Below are 17,913 nucleotides of genomic sequence, written 5' to 3' on the forward strand. Positions count from 1 at the left end.
TGCAAAGCAACAATATATTTATACAGCAATAGCAATGGGCTACCATTGAATTATCGAGACCACCAAATTCTTCTCACTCAGAAAATGGTACTGGAAGTTAGTCAGGATTTGTAATGAAAAATAGAAACAGGATGTTCCTCCCTTAAGAAATTAATATTATCTGAAAAAATATTTTTCATGGTCTAAAAACATTTCTACTATATGGTTTATTTTTTAAAGTGAATAAAAGTACTGGTTCTTCATTTCACAAGTAGGATTAAACACACAAACATACACACAGACACACACACACAGACACACACACACAGAGAGAAGATTAGTACTGTGTAGTAGACATTCCTACAATCTTAGCTGTTGGCAAATGAGACAGGAGATTGAAAAATTTGAAGTCAGCACCGACTATATAGTAAATTACATATCAGTCTAGGCTATGCTTCAGTACCTAGTTTCCAAAATAAATGAATAAATAAAATAATAATGAAGATAAAACAAATACTGCTTAATGATCAGAAGTACAGTATTGATTACTCCAGTGTTTGCAGTGCTACATAGGAATTTAGTGATAATCTGAGTAATATGAAATGATGTCATAGATAAAATGAAAAGTAGCATTATTGAACTCAGAAGCAAATAGCCCAACAAAACAATAATTTTCCCATAATCTTATGTTTCTTAGTTCAGGTAAACTCCTAAACCATAAAACACAACAAAGAAATCCATTTCATGTGCCTGTGCTGACTGAAAGTATAAAATATGCTTCAAAGCTATTGATTTTAAGGGCATAAAGTCAATTTTACTATAGAAGTAAGACTAAGTAACAACAGATCTTTTGTTTTTCCATTTTGAGTAAAAGCTGATGAAATGCGATTGGTAGATACAATATTTTTTCTTTTTATTATTTATTTAATTTAAATTAGAAACAAGTTTACATGTCAATCCCAGCTCCCTCTCCCTCCCCTCCTCTCTGCCCCCCTTTAACCCTCCTCCAACCCCTCCCCAAATCCCCACTCCATTCTCCAAGGAGGGTGAGGCCCTTTATGGGGGATCTCAAAAGCCTAGGCCCTCTCCCATATATCCAGGTGGAGACAGCATCCCTCCACATGGAATGGGCTCCCAAAATCCATCTGGATGACAGGGTTAAATGCTGATCTATTGCCTGAGGCCCCAAAGATTGCTGAGGCCTCCTTACTGACACCACATTCAGTGGGTCTGGATCAGTTCCATGCTGGCCTCTCAGCTATCAGTCTGGGGTCTATGAGCTCCCCCTTGTTCAGATCAGCTGTTTCTCTGGGTTTCACTGACCAAGTTTTAACCCCTACGCTCATCACTCCTTCCTCTGTAGATTCAATAATTTTAACTCCCTTAAAAATTCCTCAATTTTATAAACATAAAAAAATCTATGAATTATTAGTGCTGCTACTCTTGTCATGTTAAACAAAAATGCTCATCAATTGGCCTGAGCTGGATATGCTGGCACAAGTCTTTAACCTCCCTCAGGAGATAGAGACAGGTACTTCAAGGCAAGCCAGAGATATGTAATAAGACTCCCTCAAAATTAAGTATACAAATAAATAAAATAAACAAGTTAGAATGAGGCTATTCCACAGTTATGCATCAAGCCTAACTCACATGAAGTCTTAAGTGTGATTCTTACTATATCCCCCAAAAAGTCAACTCATTTATATAATACCCTTTTGTTATTTTATTTTCTTAAGATATGATGATCTATAGGCAGAAATAGGGATGTCTATTTTAGATTAAGATTAGTATGGTAATATTTTTCCTGCTCATATTATAAGAAAGCTATTGACCTTTGTAGAAGCCATCAGTATTTCTATTGACAGTATAATATCACAATACATTTTATTTGGTTCTAATAGAATTCTTTCCTTTTTCAAATGAATCTTTTATGAATACCTCGGGTGATGTGAATAAATTACTTTGGAGTTACCTACTTGCTTGGTGGTGAGTATTATGAATTCCCTAGTAAGGACTCCTAGGAATGGAGGGTACAGAACCTGAACCAGTCATCATCTGGGACCAGGCAAGGTTTCCCAGTAGCGGGACTGGGAGACCAACCCAGCCACAAAATCGTAAACCTACAGTTTATGTTATCTGCAAGAAGCGCTGAGGCAATGGTGGCACAGAGAGGTCGCCAATGATTGGTGTAACTCGAGGGCCACACCACGAGAGGAATCCTATGCCTAATGCCTCCATGATGATAAGGAAGCAGAGGATGGGTAACTAAGAGACCTAGGATAGGACCAAACATGACTAGGGGGAAATTCAAAGAAACGACTACAAACGACATTCTGCCATACTCATATACAGAATCTTAGAATAATCATCATCAGAGGGGCTTCATCCAGCAACTGACAGGAGCAGATGCAGAGACCCACGGGCAAATATTAGGCAGAGCTCAGGAGCCCAGCAGCTGAGGCAGAGTGGTGAGGATTGCTGCAGTCAGGAGGTGGAGGATTTCAGAACACAGCCCATAGTGATTAATCAACTAAGCAGGGCTCAGCAGGGCTCACGGGGACTGAAGGAGCAATCTACAGAGCTCACACGAGTCTGCACTTGGTCCTCTGCATATATGTCATCTCGTTGATGTTCTTGTGGGACCTCTCACAATGGGAGCCAGAGGCTGGCTCTGGTATTATACCTGCATTTGGAACACATCTCCTCCCTCCCGCTGAGTTGCCTCACTCAACATAGAGATGAGGGTTTGTGCCTAGTTTTACTGTAGCTTGTTAAACGTTTTTCAGTTGATATCCCCCCTTGTAGGCCTGCTCTTTTCTAAATGGAAATGGTCAAGGGGTGAATCTGGGGATTGGCAAGGTGGTGGGGCAGCGAATGGGAGGAATGGAGGGAGGGGAAATTGCAGCTGGGATACAGTGTATGAGAGAAGAATTAAATAAATATAAATAAATAAACATAATCTTTCACAGATAGCTGCAGGTAATTTTAATTAAACTATTTCTGAAGTGCGATTGAGTACTATAAATTTAGCAAAATGACGGTATTTGGTTCTTTGCTTCACAAGGTTCTTAACAGCTTGTCTAAATCTCCATATACGGACCTGCCCAGTGCATTTCACAAGCCAAGGTGTTCAGCAGGTGCTGAGTATCAAGTGTTTGTGAAGAAGGTTTCTCCCTCCCTTTGAAAATAGGCATTCTGCTGTTTTATCTCCTTGGTTCTTGTCACCACGTTTTACAGAGACACCAACAGTGTTAAATAATTCACATATTATAAGCATGAGAAAAATGCCTTTCATGATTTTTATAGCTCCCCAATATTGTGTTAAGAATTGTCTCATGCTATTGTACCTCAATGAGTAAAGAGCAGGTTTGGGAATTGCTGGCATGGTTTCATAGAAGGACCCCACCCTTTGGTGGGATTGTTCTTATCATGTCTTACTCGGTTTGGAGGCAGACGCTCAAATTCTCCATTCCTCATCTTACTCTTGAGCCTCAGTATCTACACTAAAAACTGCAGTCATTCTGATGGGAAACCATTTCTCTGAATGATTATACTGAAGTTGAGGATACCAGAGTCTGCCTAATCAATTCCGCAGGATTTAATTGGATCGACAAAACTCTTTAATAGCACATTTCCTATTTAACTGGTCACTGGTTTTCAGGCTCCCCAGACATGTACCTGTAGCTTTAACCTCTTTTTCTCTTTACCAATCTGCTAAAGAGACCGCAAAGGAGCAGCCTGCAAGAGCCTGGAATTTTGTGTGTTTCCACGGAGGGATGAAGTTTCCAGCTATGCTGGGCATATTTTCTGAGGAAGCTACAAAGAAGAAAAGCTAATGAAGTGAAAAGCCCTCTACTGATTCCATAGTCACCCGGCGTATCCTGTTTTATATTAAGGTCAGTGATAGTGCCTTTTGTGGAGTTCTTTTTGCTCAGATGAGAAAGTAACACAGCCAGAAGTTTCTATTTAATTTTCTATGAGGATTAAAAGCATGCATGAATGTAATGTTTAACAGAAGTGGATTTACATCATCAGTGAATCACTCCCAAAATGAGGGCATATGTGCTTTCTCACCAAGCCAAGAATTTAAGACAGCATTAATTTATGTCTTAAACCAGCAATTTTCAACTCATAGGTCATGACCTCATTGGGGATCCACTGACCCTTTCAATGAGGCCATCAAAGAGCAACGGAAACACAAATGCTTACATTATGATTCATAACAGTAGTAACATTACAGTTATGGAATAGAAACAAAAATGATTTTATGATTTGGGGTCAGCACAATATCAAGAATAGTATTAAAAGGGTCACAGCCTTAGGAAGGTTGAAAACCACTATCTTAAATTGATCTGTCATTAATACTGAGATCTAGTAGCTGACCCCATGATGTCCCAAACAGAAACATCTCAGTTGAATGGAAGTGGAGGGCAACTACTTATCCATGAGAAAAACAAACAAAACAAAACATGGCTGGTCAACAGCACAGAAGAATGAGGGATGGGGCCAACATGCCAGGCTATGCTACCCAGTTTTTTCAACTAGAAGTCCTGAAAAAAAGGCAGCTTATATATTGCTCTTTTGTTATTTATTTATTATTTTCTTATATATTATACCTGAGCGCAGTTCCCACCTCTGTTCCTCTACACCTGTCCTTCCTCTACCACCACCACCCCAGATCTAGTTCCCCAGGGATATCAACCAAACATGGCATAACAAGTTATAATAAGAGCAGCCGCAGACCTCATATCAAGGCTGGATGAAGCAATCCAGTAGGAAGAAAAGGGACACAACAGCAGTCAAAAGAGTCAGAGACAGCCCCTACTCCCACTGTTAAGAGTCTCACAAAAACACCTAGCTGCCCAACACACTCCCAGGACCTAGATCAGAACCATACACACTCCCCTGGTTGTCACCACAGTATCAGTGAACCCCTAGGAGCTTTGGTTACTTGATTCTGTGGGCATGTTTTTATGGTGTCCTTGACTCTGCGTTCCTACAATTCTTCCTCTCCCTTGACAGGATTCTTCAAGGTCTGCATGATTTTGTCTGTGGGTCTCTGCATCTGCACCTATCAGTTGCTGAATGAAGCCTCACTGATGGTGTTTATGCTAGGCTCCTATCAACAAGTATAGCATACATAATACCATTTGTGATCATTTCACTTGCCTTTTTTCTCCCAGTCATGTTTGGTTCTATCCTAGGTCTCTGAGCTATCCAGTCTCTTGCTCCTGGCCATCCAGGCTTCCTCTGGTGGTGTGGGTCTCAAATTGTACCAGTCACGGATTGGCCACTCCCACAAGTTGAAAGCCACCTTTACCCCAGCACATCTTGTAGGCACTACAAATTGTAGGTCAAATATTTTGCGGCTGAGTTGATATCCCAGTCTCCCCCACTGGAAGCCTTTCCTGTTAAGGAGATGGCTAGTTCTTTTGTATTATTACTGTTTCTAGCTTCAAAGTTTTATTATCTCAGTTTTTATATCCAGTGACCTATAAGTCACAAGTAATTTGATAGAAAACATGGTCCAGATCACACAAAATAATGGAAGCAAGATTCACCTAGACCCTATTCCTCTCTGCTGACTCTCAGGGTGTCTTGATAGCACTGAGGAATTCACCATACTCTTTTTTTTTTCTGAAGTGGGCTTGCTCTGCTGCTCACTGCCGGAGTTGCTTCTCTCTATGCTTTATAGAGAGCTTTCAGTTCTTTCTGTCCTAAGGTCTTATGATTTGAGCTGTTTCCAAACAAAGCCTCTTCCGTCAGAGTTGTCTCTTAGAAGTATTAACTCTCATACTTCCTAAATTTACTACAGACAAATGGTTGCAATAAAAATTCTTCTCTATTTCTTCTATAAAAGCAAGGAGGAGCTGGAAAACTGAGATACATTTCATTCTATTTTCTTCTTTTTCTAATTCTTTCTGCCATCTCTTCTCTTTATCTCCAAGCTTTGATTCCTTTAGATATTGTTGACCATGGAGTCCTTGCTTCTCCTAGGGCTAGTAATTCCCAGAGATGGGAACCAAATGTAGGAGTGATTTATATGCAAACTGAGCAACCTGTATCTGCACAGTCAACTACGCCTTTACACTCCAGGCTACTATTGACTTGCTGTATTCATCCCACACCATCTAAACCCTGAGGCCCCTCCAAAATTATTATTTCTCCCTTAGAAGCCAACAGTAAAGCCTTTTCCAGACTTTTTCTTGTTCCATCCTCCCTCTGGTTGTATGCAGTGTTTTACTCTGTGCCTCCTGATTAGGTAATGCTATTCCTGCATATAGAGAAATGTTACTATAAACTGTATCTTCCTTAATAACAGTTATTCCCCTGCCTGTATGTGCTATTATTGCTGACTGAAAGAAAACCCAATTTCCTAATCTAAAATGGATTTTTCTTATTATCATCCAAAGATAATTTATCAACAAAATCTGATTTTTTCCAAGCTTGATCATCATGAGTTTTTGCAGTCTGATGTCTATAACTTCACATTTGTTTAGAAAATTCTCTTGATCTGTGAACTTTTATTATTTTACTACTGATGCTTCCTTTTATAATATGTGAAATGCAATTATCCATTCTGTCATTCAGCACATGTGGTTTTAACTGCATACGATATAGCAGAGAATACATCACAAGTTCCTAGAATAACGATGATCCATCTGTGCCCTACAAAGAATAAGAGAGAGCTGAAAAGAGGGGAACTCACTGAGTAATCGATGAGTATTTACAAACAAGACATTTAAGCAACTCCACATCTAGGAAGAATAGCAAGAATTACACAAGACAGAAAAGCATCAACCACAAAGAAAATAATGTGGGGGAAATTGGAACTTCACGCCTCTGAGAGTGAAGACTATGGAGTACTTAATCTTGAAGATGGATGCCACAGAGATAGGCTAACAAACATTAACAAGGATTCTAGAATTAAACGTGTGAGCCAATGAGCTAGCTCAGTGAGTGAAGATGATGCATGCTACCAAGGGTGAGAATCCTAGTTTGACCCATAGGAAGTAAATGATTTATGGTGAGAACAGAACCTGCGTGTTGTCCTATGACCATGTGTGCAACAATCCCACACAAAAGACCACTGTTGTGGTTGATTTTTATTCTTTACTCGTTTACTCTTTTGGGTCTTTGCTCTTTACTGTTTAGAGTCCCAGTACCACAAATGGAGTCTTATTTTTTTCTTACAAATGCCCAGCCTTATTTACAGCTACCTTTTCCCTCTAGGCTTTAACTTTCTCTGATTTCTGTATTACTTATTTTCACTGTTACTCTTTGGTAGGCTGTGTGGCTGAGTGGTTGGCCCCTAGCTTCCTCCTTGTTTGATCTCTTGCTTCTTTTTTCTCCTTTCTCTCCTCCATTAATTCTCTCTGCCTGCCAGCTCCATCTATCCTTGCTTCTACCTCTCTATTGGCCCTACAACCCTTTATCAGGTGTTTTAGACAGGAAAAGTAACACAGCTTCACAGAGTTAAAGAAATACAGCATAAAAGAATGCAACATATCCTCGCATCGTTAAACAAATGTTCCACAGTATAAACAAATGTACAACCCATGAAAATAATATTCTACAACACACCACTACAAAATAAAGAGAATTTAAAACTGAGAAGTTTCCACTTTATTCTGCAGAAAGAAAAGGTCAAAGCAGTGGTGTTATAATTAGTTTTCAGTTTCAGAATGATAATGTTATTAGCAACTAAGATGAGTTGAAAGAGGACAGAACCAAATGTTGTGATACTTGTTGGTACATCAGCATCGTTATAGAAAATAGATATTGAGCTCATACAAGAACAGGGAGAGAAAAGATTGTTTTCAAATGGAAATTCCAAGTTGCAAATTAATGCTAAACATATGAATGGTTAATTATATGAAGAAGAGGGGAATCCAAGGTCTCAATGCTTTTGCATGAATGTATGTCCTGTGATGTGACTAAAGAATAGAAAATAGCTAATTCTGTAATTTTCTGGAGGAACAAGGCACGCAACCCAAAAGATGAAATTCAAAATAGTTTCAAATCTACAATGAAGGCCGAAGTGTTAATGCCAAAATTAATATAACAATGAGTAATTTTAGGGAAACAGGGATATTTGGGAGAAGGACCAGCGACAACCAAAACCAGCAATGTGCAAAAATGTATTCAATAGGTGACTCAAGAAGAACAAAACAATAAAGAATTCGAACAGAGGCACACTGAGAGTAGATAAAAGTATCCCCAGAAGCCAAATATTGTTAAGTGAAAATCCCATCCCCAGGGCTGTGCTGCCTGTCCATCAACTGTTGGTCAGTTGGGGGGCAATCTGTGGTGCCCCCCAAACAACAGAGCCATTAGTCACTTCCATTTGGGGGCTCTCTATTACTGAAGACTTGATGATGTCATACATGCCGACTCCAAGATATACAGAACCAAGCTGGAGCATCACTGAAAGACTCCCTCCTCCAAGGCTACTGGAGGATCATGGCCTTCGATGTGTTCCTCAGCTGTTGACAGGGTATGTCACAATGTGCCTGGGAGAAACCCAATGCCTCATGATTGGAGTTGATACCCATTCCAAAAGAAGGAATCACATCTGGATTGTAAACCTAGAATAAAAGGTTTTATGAATAAGCTACTGCCAATGTTTTGCTAAATAAACATATGCTGTCAAATTAGCTTTTAAGTAGCTATGTTTATGACTCAGATTATTTCTGCTATCAGTTTGGGTCAGACTGGCTCAGTGGTGGCAATAGAAACTCATACATGGTCAAAGCATGGGGAATAATTGAGTTTTGAGTACCTAGGCATAAATGAGACATCTATAACACCATTTACAATGTTCAAGGAACAGTATGCAATCAAGGAGAAAATGAATAGGAGCTGAGAAGAAGACAAGAAAGAGACCAGTGTGGAATGCTGACCTCTGAGTCTCACGAGCAGTTTACCCTTCTCTGAGGAACAGATAAAAGTGATGGGGAATGAGGAAAGCATTTTCTTCAGAGTTATAGCCACTGGTGAGGCTCCTGTAAACAAATCCTCACTCATGCTAGTATAAACATCCCAAAAGAAACTCAGCAGGTAACACACACACAGGGAAAGAGAGAAAGCAAGTAGACAGACAGACAGACAGACAGACAGACAGACAGACAGATAGACAAGGAACAGAGACAGAAAGACACAAATGTAGAAGAGGGGTTGGTTGGAAATAGGGAATAAATTAACAAAAACAGGTGGGGACAAGAGAGAGTAAGGGGGAATGAATATGAGAAATACATTATGCACATATACAAAAGTCATAATCAACCCTTTTCTTATGCATGTAAGTGTATGTTAATAAAAACACTAGAGGAATAATGTCAGAAAATATAGGATATGGGTATTCTCAAACTTTTAAGAAAGTTGTAGGGAAAGATAAAGCCTGTCATCAGTAATCATTTTTAGTTATGTTTAGATTGGATCCCATTTCTAACAACAAACTTTCAAACTACTCTGATGCATATTTTTACCTACTCAAGTTCCAATAATAAAAGGCATTGTCACAGACGGTGTTACTTCAGTAACACCTCCCACTCCTCAGCTACACTTTCTGAAAACAGAATATAAAGGCAGTTTGAATCTCTCATATAAATGATGAAAATAGTTTGAGTTTCTAACTAGCAATTTCATTAAATTCTAACCTGTTTTTTATTATATCTAATAATAAGTTCACACAGAATTTAGAGCATGTAGATTTGTATGAAGAGATATTAGGTAACATTCCTCTATGATAAAAAGAGCAAAGTGCATTGTTTGCAATTATGCTTTGCCCCAAGAACATCTGGGAAACTGTACATGATAAACAGATGACATCATAACTATTTTAGTACATTATAAATACTGGAATAAAGCAATTTTTTAATTCCATGGGGTAGCATCATAGATATCTCCCATCAATTGCTTATTCCATGGGTCCTACATATTTTAACAGGGAATGATCCTAGAAAAAGAAATAATTATTTATTAAACAAAATCAATGAAGCATAATGCTCAAGCCATCACCTGCTTAGCAGACATCACTGGATGGATGCAAGAGAAAAATTACAGCACATAGCAGAGTTATACAGACCCAAAACAATGAGAAATGAATGTAAACAATAAAATGATATCAAAAATATGTCTCTATAAATAATTTCAGGTTGAAATTATGGATATAGATTTAATAATCTGTGACAATCTAAGTAAGATATCAAGAAAAATATACAACATTGAAAGAAAAATTTAAAATTTGAAACTTCATCTTCATAATAAAAATGGACAGTATAATGTTTGTGATTCAGTAGTATTGATGTTATTTATTATTGTTTATTTTTAGATTTTGGTAATGGAAGATCAATTTTTGGTGCCCACATACTCATTTTATACTTTTTAGTTCTTTTATTATCTGAGACTTCAATATAATTACATCATTTTCCCCTTGTCTTTCCTCTCTCCAAACTCTCTTATACTTCTCTTTGCTCTCTTTCAATTTCATGGCCTCTTTTTTACTAATTTTGTGACATTAATATATTATATGATATCATATATATGATACTACAATATCATCACTCTGTATAATGTACTTGTATGAATGTTTACATGGATGAACATGTGGTATAAGATAACTAATGAATGCTTTATTTTCTGGAAAACATTATTTCTCCATCTCTCAGCATTCCTTTGCTGCCTATCCTGTGTGTAGGGTTGAGTGTTCATTTTTTTCCCACTGTCCATGTTAGCATGTCTATCAATGATGCCCTTGCTAGCTGATTTTATGCAGTCATCCTGGGAAGACTTCATGGGTATAATTCCTAATATTCTTAAAAGATACAGTTTCACTGCCAACTCTCTGTAACCCTGGATCTTACACTCTTTCTGCCTCCCCATCCACAATGTTCCTTGAGCCTGAGATACAAAAGTTGTACTATAGTTGATTCCGTTGGGACTGGGCTACAGAGCTCTGCACCAGAAATGGTTGTGGGTTTCTGCAATGGTCTCTGTCTGTTGCAAAGAGAAGTTTGTTTCTGTCTCGCTGTCTTGAGACTTGGGAGGAGGTTGTGATAAGAATGTCCTATTTAGTGCTGCATACTCCTCAATATTTCATTCTCCTCTTGCTGATTTATCGTTGGCCTCTGTGTAAATTGTTACCTGCTGAAGGAAGAAACCATCTCTAATGAAGGATGAGAAATGCACAATTCTTTGGATATAATGATAAACCATTAGGAATCATTTGTGCACTATGTAGATTTAGCAGAATAATACTAGAAGGTTCTTCCCTATAGCCTATTTCCTGTCTAGCCACAAGTTTGTGGCCCTGCTATGATTGGCAGGTATAGGTTTTGTCTTAGAGCATAGACTTTAAATGCAACTGGAAAGTGGTTGTTGACATGTGTGCCACTATTGCATCAGTAGGCATATATTACCAAGCAAGTCAGTATTCTAGCTTACCGGCATTTACAGTTTGGTAAGATTAATGGCCGGTTTCTTTCATTTTGAGACAGTGGCCAAGACTAGCTTTAAACTCACCAAGAAGTAGAGAAAGCTTTCCAACTTGTGACTTTTCCTTCCCAGTCTCCAAAGTACCTGGAATAATAGACATGTTCTACTATAAATATCTTTTTGTTTGTTTGGTTTCGTTTTTGTTTACCTTTCTGTCCTGCTTTGCATTTTTTACAGTGCTTGGCTCAAATCAATAATACTCTTGACTCAACTTCTTAAATTCTTGGATTATAGGCCTTTAACATGAAATATATAATAAAATCACAGCTATTTTTGTTTGGATTTTGTGGGGCTGGAGGTTTAACCCAAAGCCTCATTTTACTCGTGTGTGTGTGTGTGTGTGTGTGTGTGTGTGTGTGTGTGTGTGAAGTCTGCAAGTGGGGAATCATTTCATTCTTTGTTCAATTTCATGTGTCACTGAGAGAGTTATACATTTACTTATACTATTTCAACTAATATGGCATCTGTTATAAAGAATGTATTATTAGAAAATTACAGACGGTTCTACAACTTTTGTCACATATTTGTCATGTTCACAATGGCCAATCTGACACGATTCAGAATCACCTCAAAAGAGGTTCTCAACAAGAAATTGTAAAATTTGGGTGGCCTAAGGTCATAATTGTGAGAGCTATCACCCATGGCATGAAGAATTTCCATGAATATGGATGACATGATTTTATAGGCTGAGCTCTGGACCATAAGTAAAGAGAAAAGCAACTAAGCACTGACAAGAATGTCCACATTCATTCCTTATGTTCTTGATTCTATATGTGACTACCTACTTCAAGTTCCTACTTCCCTGGGCTTCAGTGATGGACTGTAGCCTGGAGCTGTTAGCTGGATAAATCATGTCTTCCTTAAAATAACAATAAAATATTGACTAAAAGCTTCCAGAAATGCCATCTGGGATTATTGACCATAAATAATAGCTATTTTAAGGTGTCAGTAACTGTTTTTTGTTCTGATTGAGACAAAAGCTAAATAAATCATCTACCTATCATCTATGTGTAGCCATCATTATCTAGTACTCTGTCATGTATCTAGCTGTCATCTATCCAGAATATATCTATATATAAATCATCTATCCAAAACATATCTATGTGTCATCTATTCATCAACTATCTATCTATCATCTATTGAGCTAGCATTTATCTCCCATCATACATGTAAAGCTCATAGAATCATATATATATATATATATATATATATATATAATGTCAGTTTTAGGGAATATCAATTTTTATTTCAAATTAAAAATAATATAGGAAAAAAAGATGGTCCACAAAATTTCATGACCTACTTGCACACATTATCTGAATAAGAACAATGGAAAGAAAATAAATACATTCAATCCACACATTACTTTTTACACAATTATTCCTGATATATGTGATAATCAATTCTACAGTTGCCATTTTATATTATTAATTAAAATGCTACTGACAAAATGATCCTAGAAGAAGGGATACTTTAAATATGGCTAAGGAAATACATATTGTGATTGCTATTAATATGCAGCATACCACATGGTAACATTGTAGTCCATTTCCTGCAGTTTCTTGAAATAAGGTGTTAAACAGATATTTTATATGCAAATATTTTATAAAGATCAATCTTCTGTCATGTTTCACTCAGTTTAAATCTGGCATATGTTACAGTATTCCCCATTGTATTTTTATCAAAACAAACAGTAAACTGTTCAAAGCTCAGAGGAATGGAACCAACAGCCTGTTTATAGAGTTTCATCAAAACAGTTAGAGAGAAAAAATTAGTTAATTCATCAGTTTCATGTGTGCAGGTAATTGACTCTACCTTTGAAATTGTACCATAAGATTCTGAAAGGCTAAATGCAGTGTTTTGAGGAATGGTGTGGGAGAAGTTTGAACTGTTTTGCTTTATTGAGAATGGTAATGTTGACAGAACAGATGTTAGAATTTGACCAAAAAATTGTAACATAACCCAAAAATTGAGCTGCTTTGCTGAATGGTAGATACTATCAGTGGCAATAATTAAAATTTTAATATTTCTGTTGTGTGTCATTTATTTTATCTGTGTAGCAATGGAAGGGATAGCTTAACTATAATTAGTTATCCCTGATTCCTAGGGTGCCTAGTTCACAGATCCTCAATCAGTGGATCTTATTGTATCATTATTGTTCCATTTCCTGCAAAGAGAAGGTATGTCCTCTTATATTTGGCTCATGTAAAGATAGAAACAGTGTTTTACATAAAGAGGAAAAATGCAACAGTGTGCAAGATACTCAAGTTGGCAAAAACAAGATCAAATATGGATGTCGCTCTTTACCAGACAGTAAATGTAGGTAAAAGCCCATTTCCACAATGGGAAAGCATAATCAGATTCTGCTGCACTTTAGGTATCATCAAACACTCTAAGAGAAGGAATCATAAACTATCAGCTAAACTCTGAAGTCAAACACCACTAGACACAATTTATATTGTTCTGTTTCATATTTGTTTTTCAAAGAGGGTATAGACCTGATGAGACAAAACAGAAGGCTCTCTTAGACATGCATAGAAATATTTTCTCATGTGCCTTTCTGAACATCCCTCAGGCTGAAAATCTACTTCAAGTGGAACATAAAACAACAACAAAAACCCACCAAAACAAACAAAACCAACTTCTTCATGCTGACTCACCTTTAAATTAGTTTGTGTTAAGGTCACCAATCCCAGTTTGGTTTGAGTCAAGATTCCTAAAAATCCTAGAGCCCCTCCTGCTGCTGTGATGACAGCAGAGGTAGCCTCCTACTTCTTTTCCCTCCGTAGCTACAATCCAGGATCTTGACCAGGGATCCATCTGAAACATAGTTTCTTTATGATTTACATGCAATGATTAACTAACTCTCTTTTAGATTCAGGGGGGAAGTGATGAAAGTAAATGACCCAAGTTGTAACAGATTGGGTTTCCAACAATGTTTCCAGAGGTAACAGCTTCCTATGCCCACTTCCTGACCTTGCTGTTCTCTTATCAAGCCACAGGGTCTACTCCCTCTCCACAACATTTGCCCAATTGTTGGTGGTTTGCTTAGTCAATCAAATGTAGTCAAAATGGGTCTGAGCATGAAAGTATCTACTACCAAGTCTGTTGCCTTCTTCACAGCTGCAGCAAAATGGTCCAACAAACTGAACTGAAGGGAGAAAGGTGTGTTTTGGCTCACAGTTTAAGCATGCAGTCCATCATAGAGAGCAAGTCCTGGCAGCAGGAGCTTGAGACATCTGGTCACATTGCAATCATAGTCAGGAAGCAGAGAGAGATTAGTCAGCATGCTCAGACTTCCTGAGTTTATTCAACTCAGGACTCCAGTCATGAAATAGCTCTGTTCACATCTGGAGGACGGGCAGGTTCCAACCTCAATTAATCCACCCTAGATAATTCTCACAGGTGTGCCCATAGGACTGTCTCCTAGATAAGTCCAGACCCTGTTAAATTGACAATATCACCCATCATACCTACCCAGAGAAAGGACCCAATGCTGTGACCGTTAGTACATGGACATATGTATCATGATCTAGACTTTCTATTACCAAAATATTCTCTACTCATGACTAAACAACTGAATGATGCCATACAGTCTGCTCTACTTTGCTTCCATCTTTCTAAAGTGACTGCTACACATAGAAAAGAAAACCAACCTATTTAGGTTCTAAGTGAATTCTACCAACACAATGTCCCTCACAGACACTAAGGTTTAAGGTAACTGACCAGCATAGGACTGACCCAGACCTCCTCATCATAGGTGTCAGTTAGGAGGTCTTGGCAATCTATGGAGCCTCTGGCAGTGGATCAGTACTTATCCCAAGTATATGAACAGATTTTTGGAGCCCATTCCACACAGAGGGATACTCTTTCAGCCTTGATATACAGGGGAGAGCCTAAGCCCTGCTCCAAATGATATGACAGACTTTGAATATCCCCCATGGAAGGCCTCACCTTGCCTGGAGAGCAGAAGGCATAGGATAGGAGGCTGGTGGGGAGCGGGGGAGGGGGGAGAGGGAACTGGGGTTGACATGTAAAACAAGCTTGTTGCTAATTTAAATTTAAAAAAAGAAAAACTAAATGCCAGAATAATAAAATAATTTGGTAAGTTACCCAAATCTTTTTGAAGGTGAACTATTTCTGATATTCCAAATCATCATTTATTTCTAAAAACTGAGAACTATAGGACAATTTGAAAGGTAACGGACTAGGCAAGAATAGGAAACAAAATCATAAATCACCTATTCCATTTTTGAAAGAATTCTCATAGAAATCAACTCCTTTTTCCCATCTATAAGTTCAAAAGTGAATGCTTGGTTTTTATTGTAAGAAATAAAATTATATATAATTTATTATTATATATAATTGATATAAAATATATATATCAATTATCACTTTAATATGATGTATACAATGGGAAAAACTCAGTGCTAGGGAGACTGCTCCTTATATAAGAGTGCTAGCTACTCAAGTATAAGGACCTGAGTTCAAATGCCCATCACAGAGATAAAAAGCCAGATGTAGCTCTGCACATTTCTTTCACCCCAGTGGTTTGGGAGGGATAGACAAGAAGAGCTAACCTATACTCACTCTAACTCCTGGTTCAGTGAAGACATTGTCTCAAAGACATATGGTCAGAGAGTGACTGAGGAGAACACCCAGTATACCCACTATGTCACTTTGGATTCAATATGCATTATCTTCTAATCCATCTGAATAGACCACACCCATACTATATACAGCAAACACAGACTCACAAAGGAGCTGTGTGGTGTGCCTCTCAAAGATATAACAATTGCCTACCATGTACAAGATGATAAGTTTAATCCCTACAACCACAAGAAACAACAAAAGAAATGGGGTACATGAAAATAAAATATAGAACACCATGCAAGCATTACTTTATAATTAAGGTCAATTTTCTGTGACTAATTAGGAAGCAAAACTCTCAAAACTCTTAAGATGTGAAATTTAGAAGTCCAATGCGCTAAACATATAAAATAAAAATAAAACAAAAAAGATGTGAAATTTAAATAAATGGCACCCATACTCACAATGAAAATGTCTCAAAACCAGATCAAATGTGGGCACAAAGAATTTTAAGCATTTTAAAGATAAGCACACTTATTTTTTCCAGTGCGTAGGATGAAAATAGGAAGAAACGCCTTAGGTATTGCCTCTGGGTACAGAAATAGGGCTGCCGGTTCCAATAAAGTTCAAATCACTGGAAATCTAAAATACTATGCAGAATACATTTTCTGTAGCTCAGCATTATTTCTGAAGCAGAACATTTTCATTTTTTGAAGATTCAATATCTTCAAACAGCTTCTAAGTATATTATTATTTAAAAATAGCATTTGAATAACAAGTAATTAAACTTGAATATTTAATAAAAACAATATTATGGATCAAATATTTGCATATTAAGTTACAGCAATGTTCTAAGTTTGCAAATTCCATAGAAAACTAAGTGATTAAATCAATGAAATACAGTCATGAATGTACTATGACTTTGAGTATTTTGTTTATTGGTGAGGTCAATGAGATGAAGGAAGATTCGAGGTGGAAAAGGAAGGGAAGGAAGGCTCTTGTTCAGCACAGACATGAAAGATCAAAGTTAGCTGAGTGCCATGTGAGCTGTTCCAGTCAGGGAAGTCCTAAAAGTAAAAATGGTATGAAATGAGGGATGAAGTGATGGAGCTTGTTTTCCTCTCTCTGCCCAACCTTGGTAAAGGGCTTTAGCCTTTCCTTATCTGCATTAATGTCTCTTCGTGCTAGCTTTGTGTTTCAAAGAGTCAGACAGAGTGTTTTGTGGAGGGACACATCACAAAAATGGAACCTGTAGACACATGTGTCCCTCAGTAACACATGTCTAGTCTGCTGTCCTTCAAACAGATCTCTGAATGATTTCATTCTTTTCTATCTCTATCAAGATAGCAATTTAACATCTTCTGCTTAGTTCTGTCTTCCAAGACCAAGAGCTGTTTTCAAGTATCATTCACTGAGCTTTGGGAAACCTCTGGATGAGCATTTATAAAGCTAAATTTTACATCCCTATTGAAGCTTCATATATTATATGCATTACCTGAGTATGGTTAATATATAATCTAGTTTTTAAAGAGAAAATCCCCATCAGTATCTTCCTATTTCTTAGCCCCGTTTTGCAAGGATACAATTGATCATAAATTGTGTCTATTTTACTTGAAAATGTTGCTTTTATAAGAAATATCTTTCTCAAACTAGTCGATCTCCTGCCTCTGCCTCCTTCAGTAAATCCTACCTCCATGAACTACCACAACTGGTGAAATAGCTGATCAGAACAAGGGGAGCTCTTGAACCCCAGACTGAAGGCTGGGAGGCCAGTATGAGGCTGATCCAGACTCCCTGAATGTGGGTGTCAGTGAGGATGCCTCGGCAATCTATGGGGCCTTGGGTAGT

The 17,913-nt window shown here is 37.7% G+C and overlaps 1 pseudogene; it reads left to right on the top strand.

Annotated features, from left to right (window-relative positions):
* Positions 1-2,158: 2,158 nt before the first annotated feature.
* LOC101834471 overlaps positions 2,159-17,913 on the top strand; it is a 61,767-nt pseudogene continuing 46,012 nt past the window's right edge.

The sequence above is a fragment of the Mesocricetus auratus genome, unplaced genomic scaffold (assembly GCF_017639785.1).
Source record: "Mesocricetus auratus isolate SY011 unplaced genomic scaffold, BCM_Maur_2.0 Super-Scaffold_100009, whole genome shotgun sequence".
Taxonomy (NCBI): domain Eukaryota; kingdom Metazoa; phylum Chordata; class Mammalia; order Rodentia; family Cricetidae; genus Mesocricetus; species Mesocricetus auratus.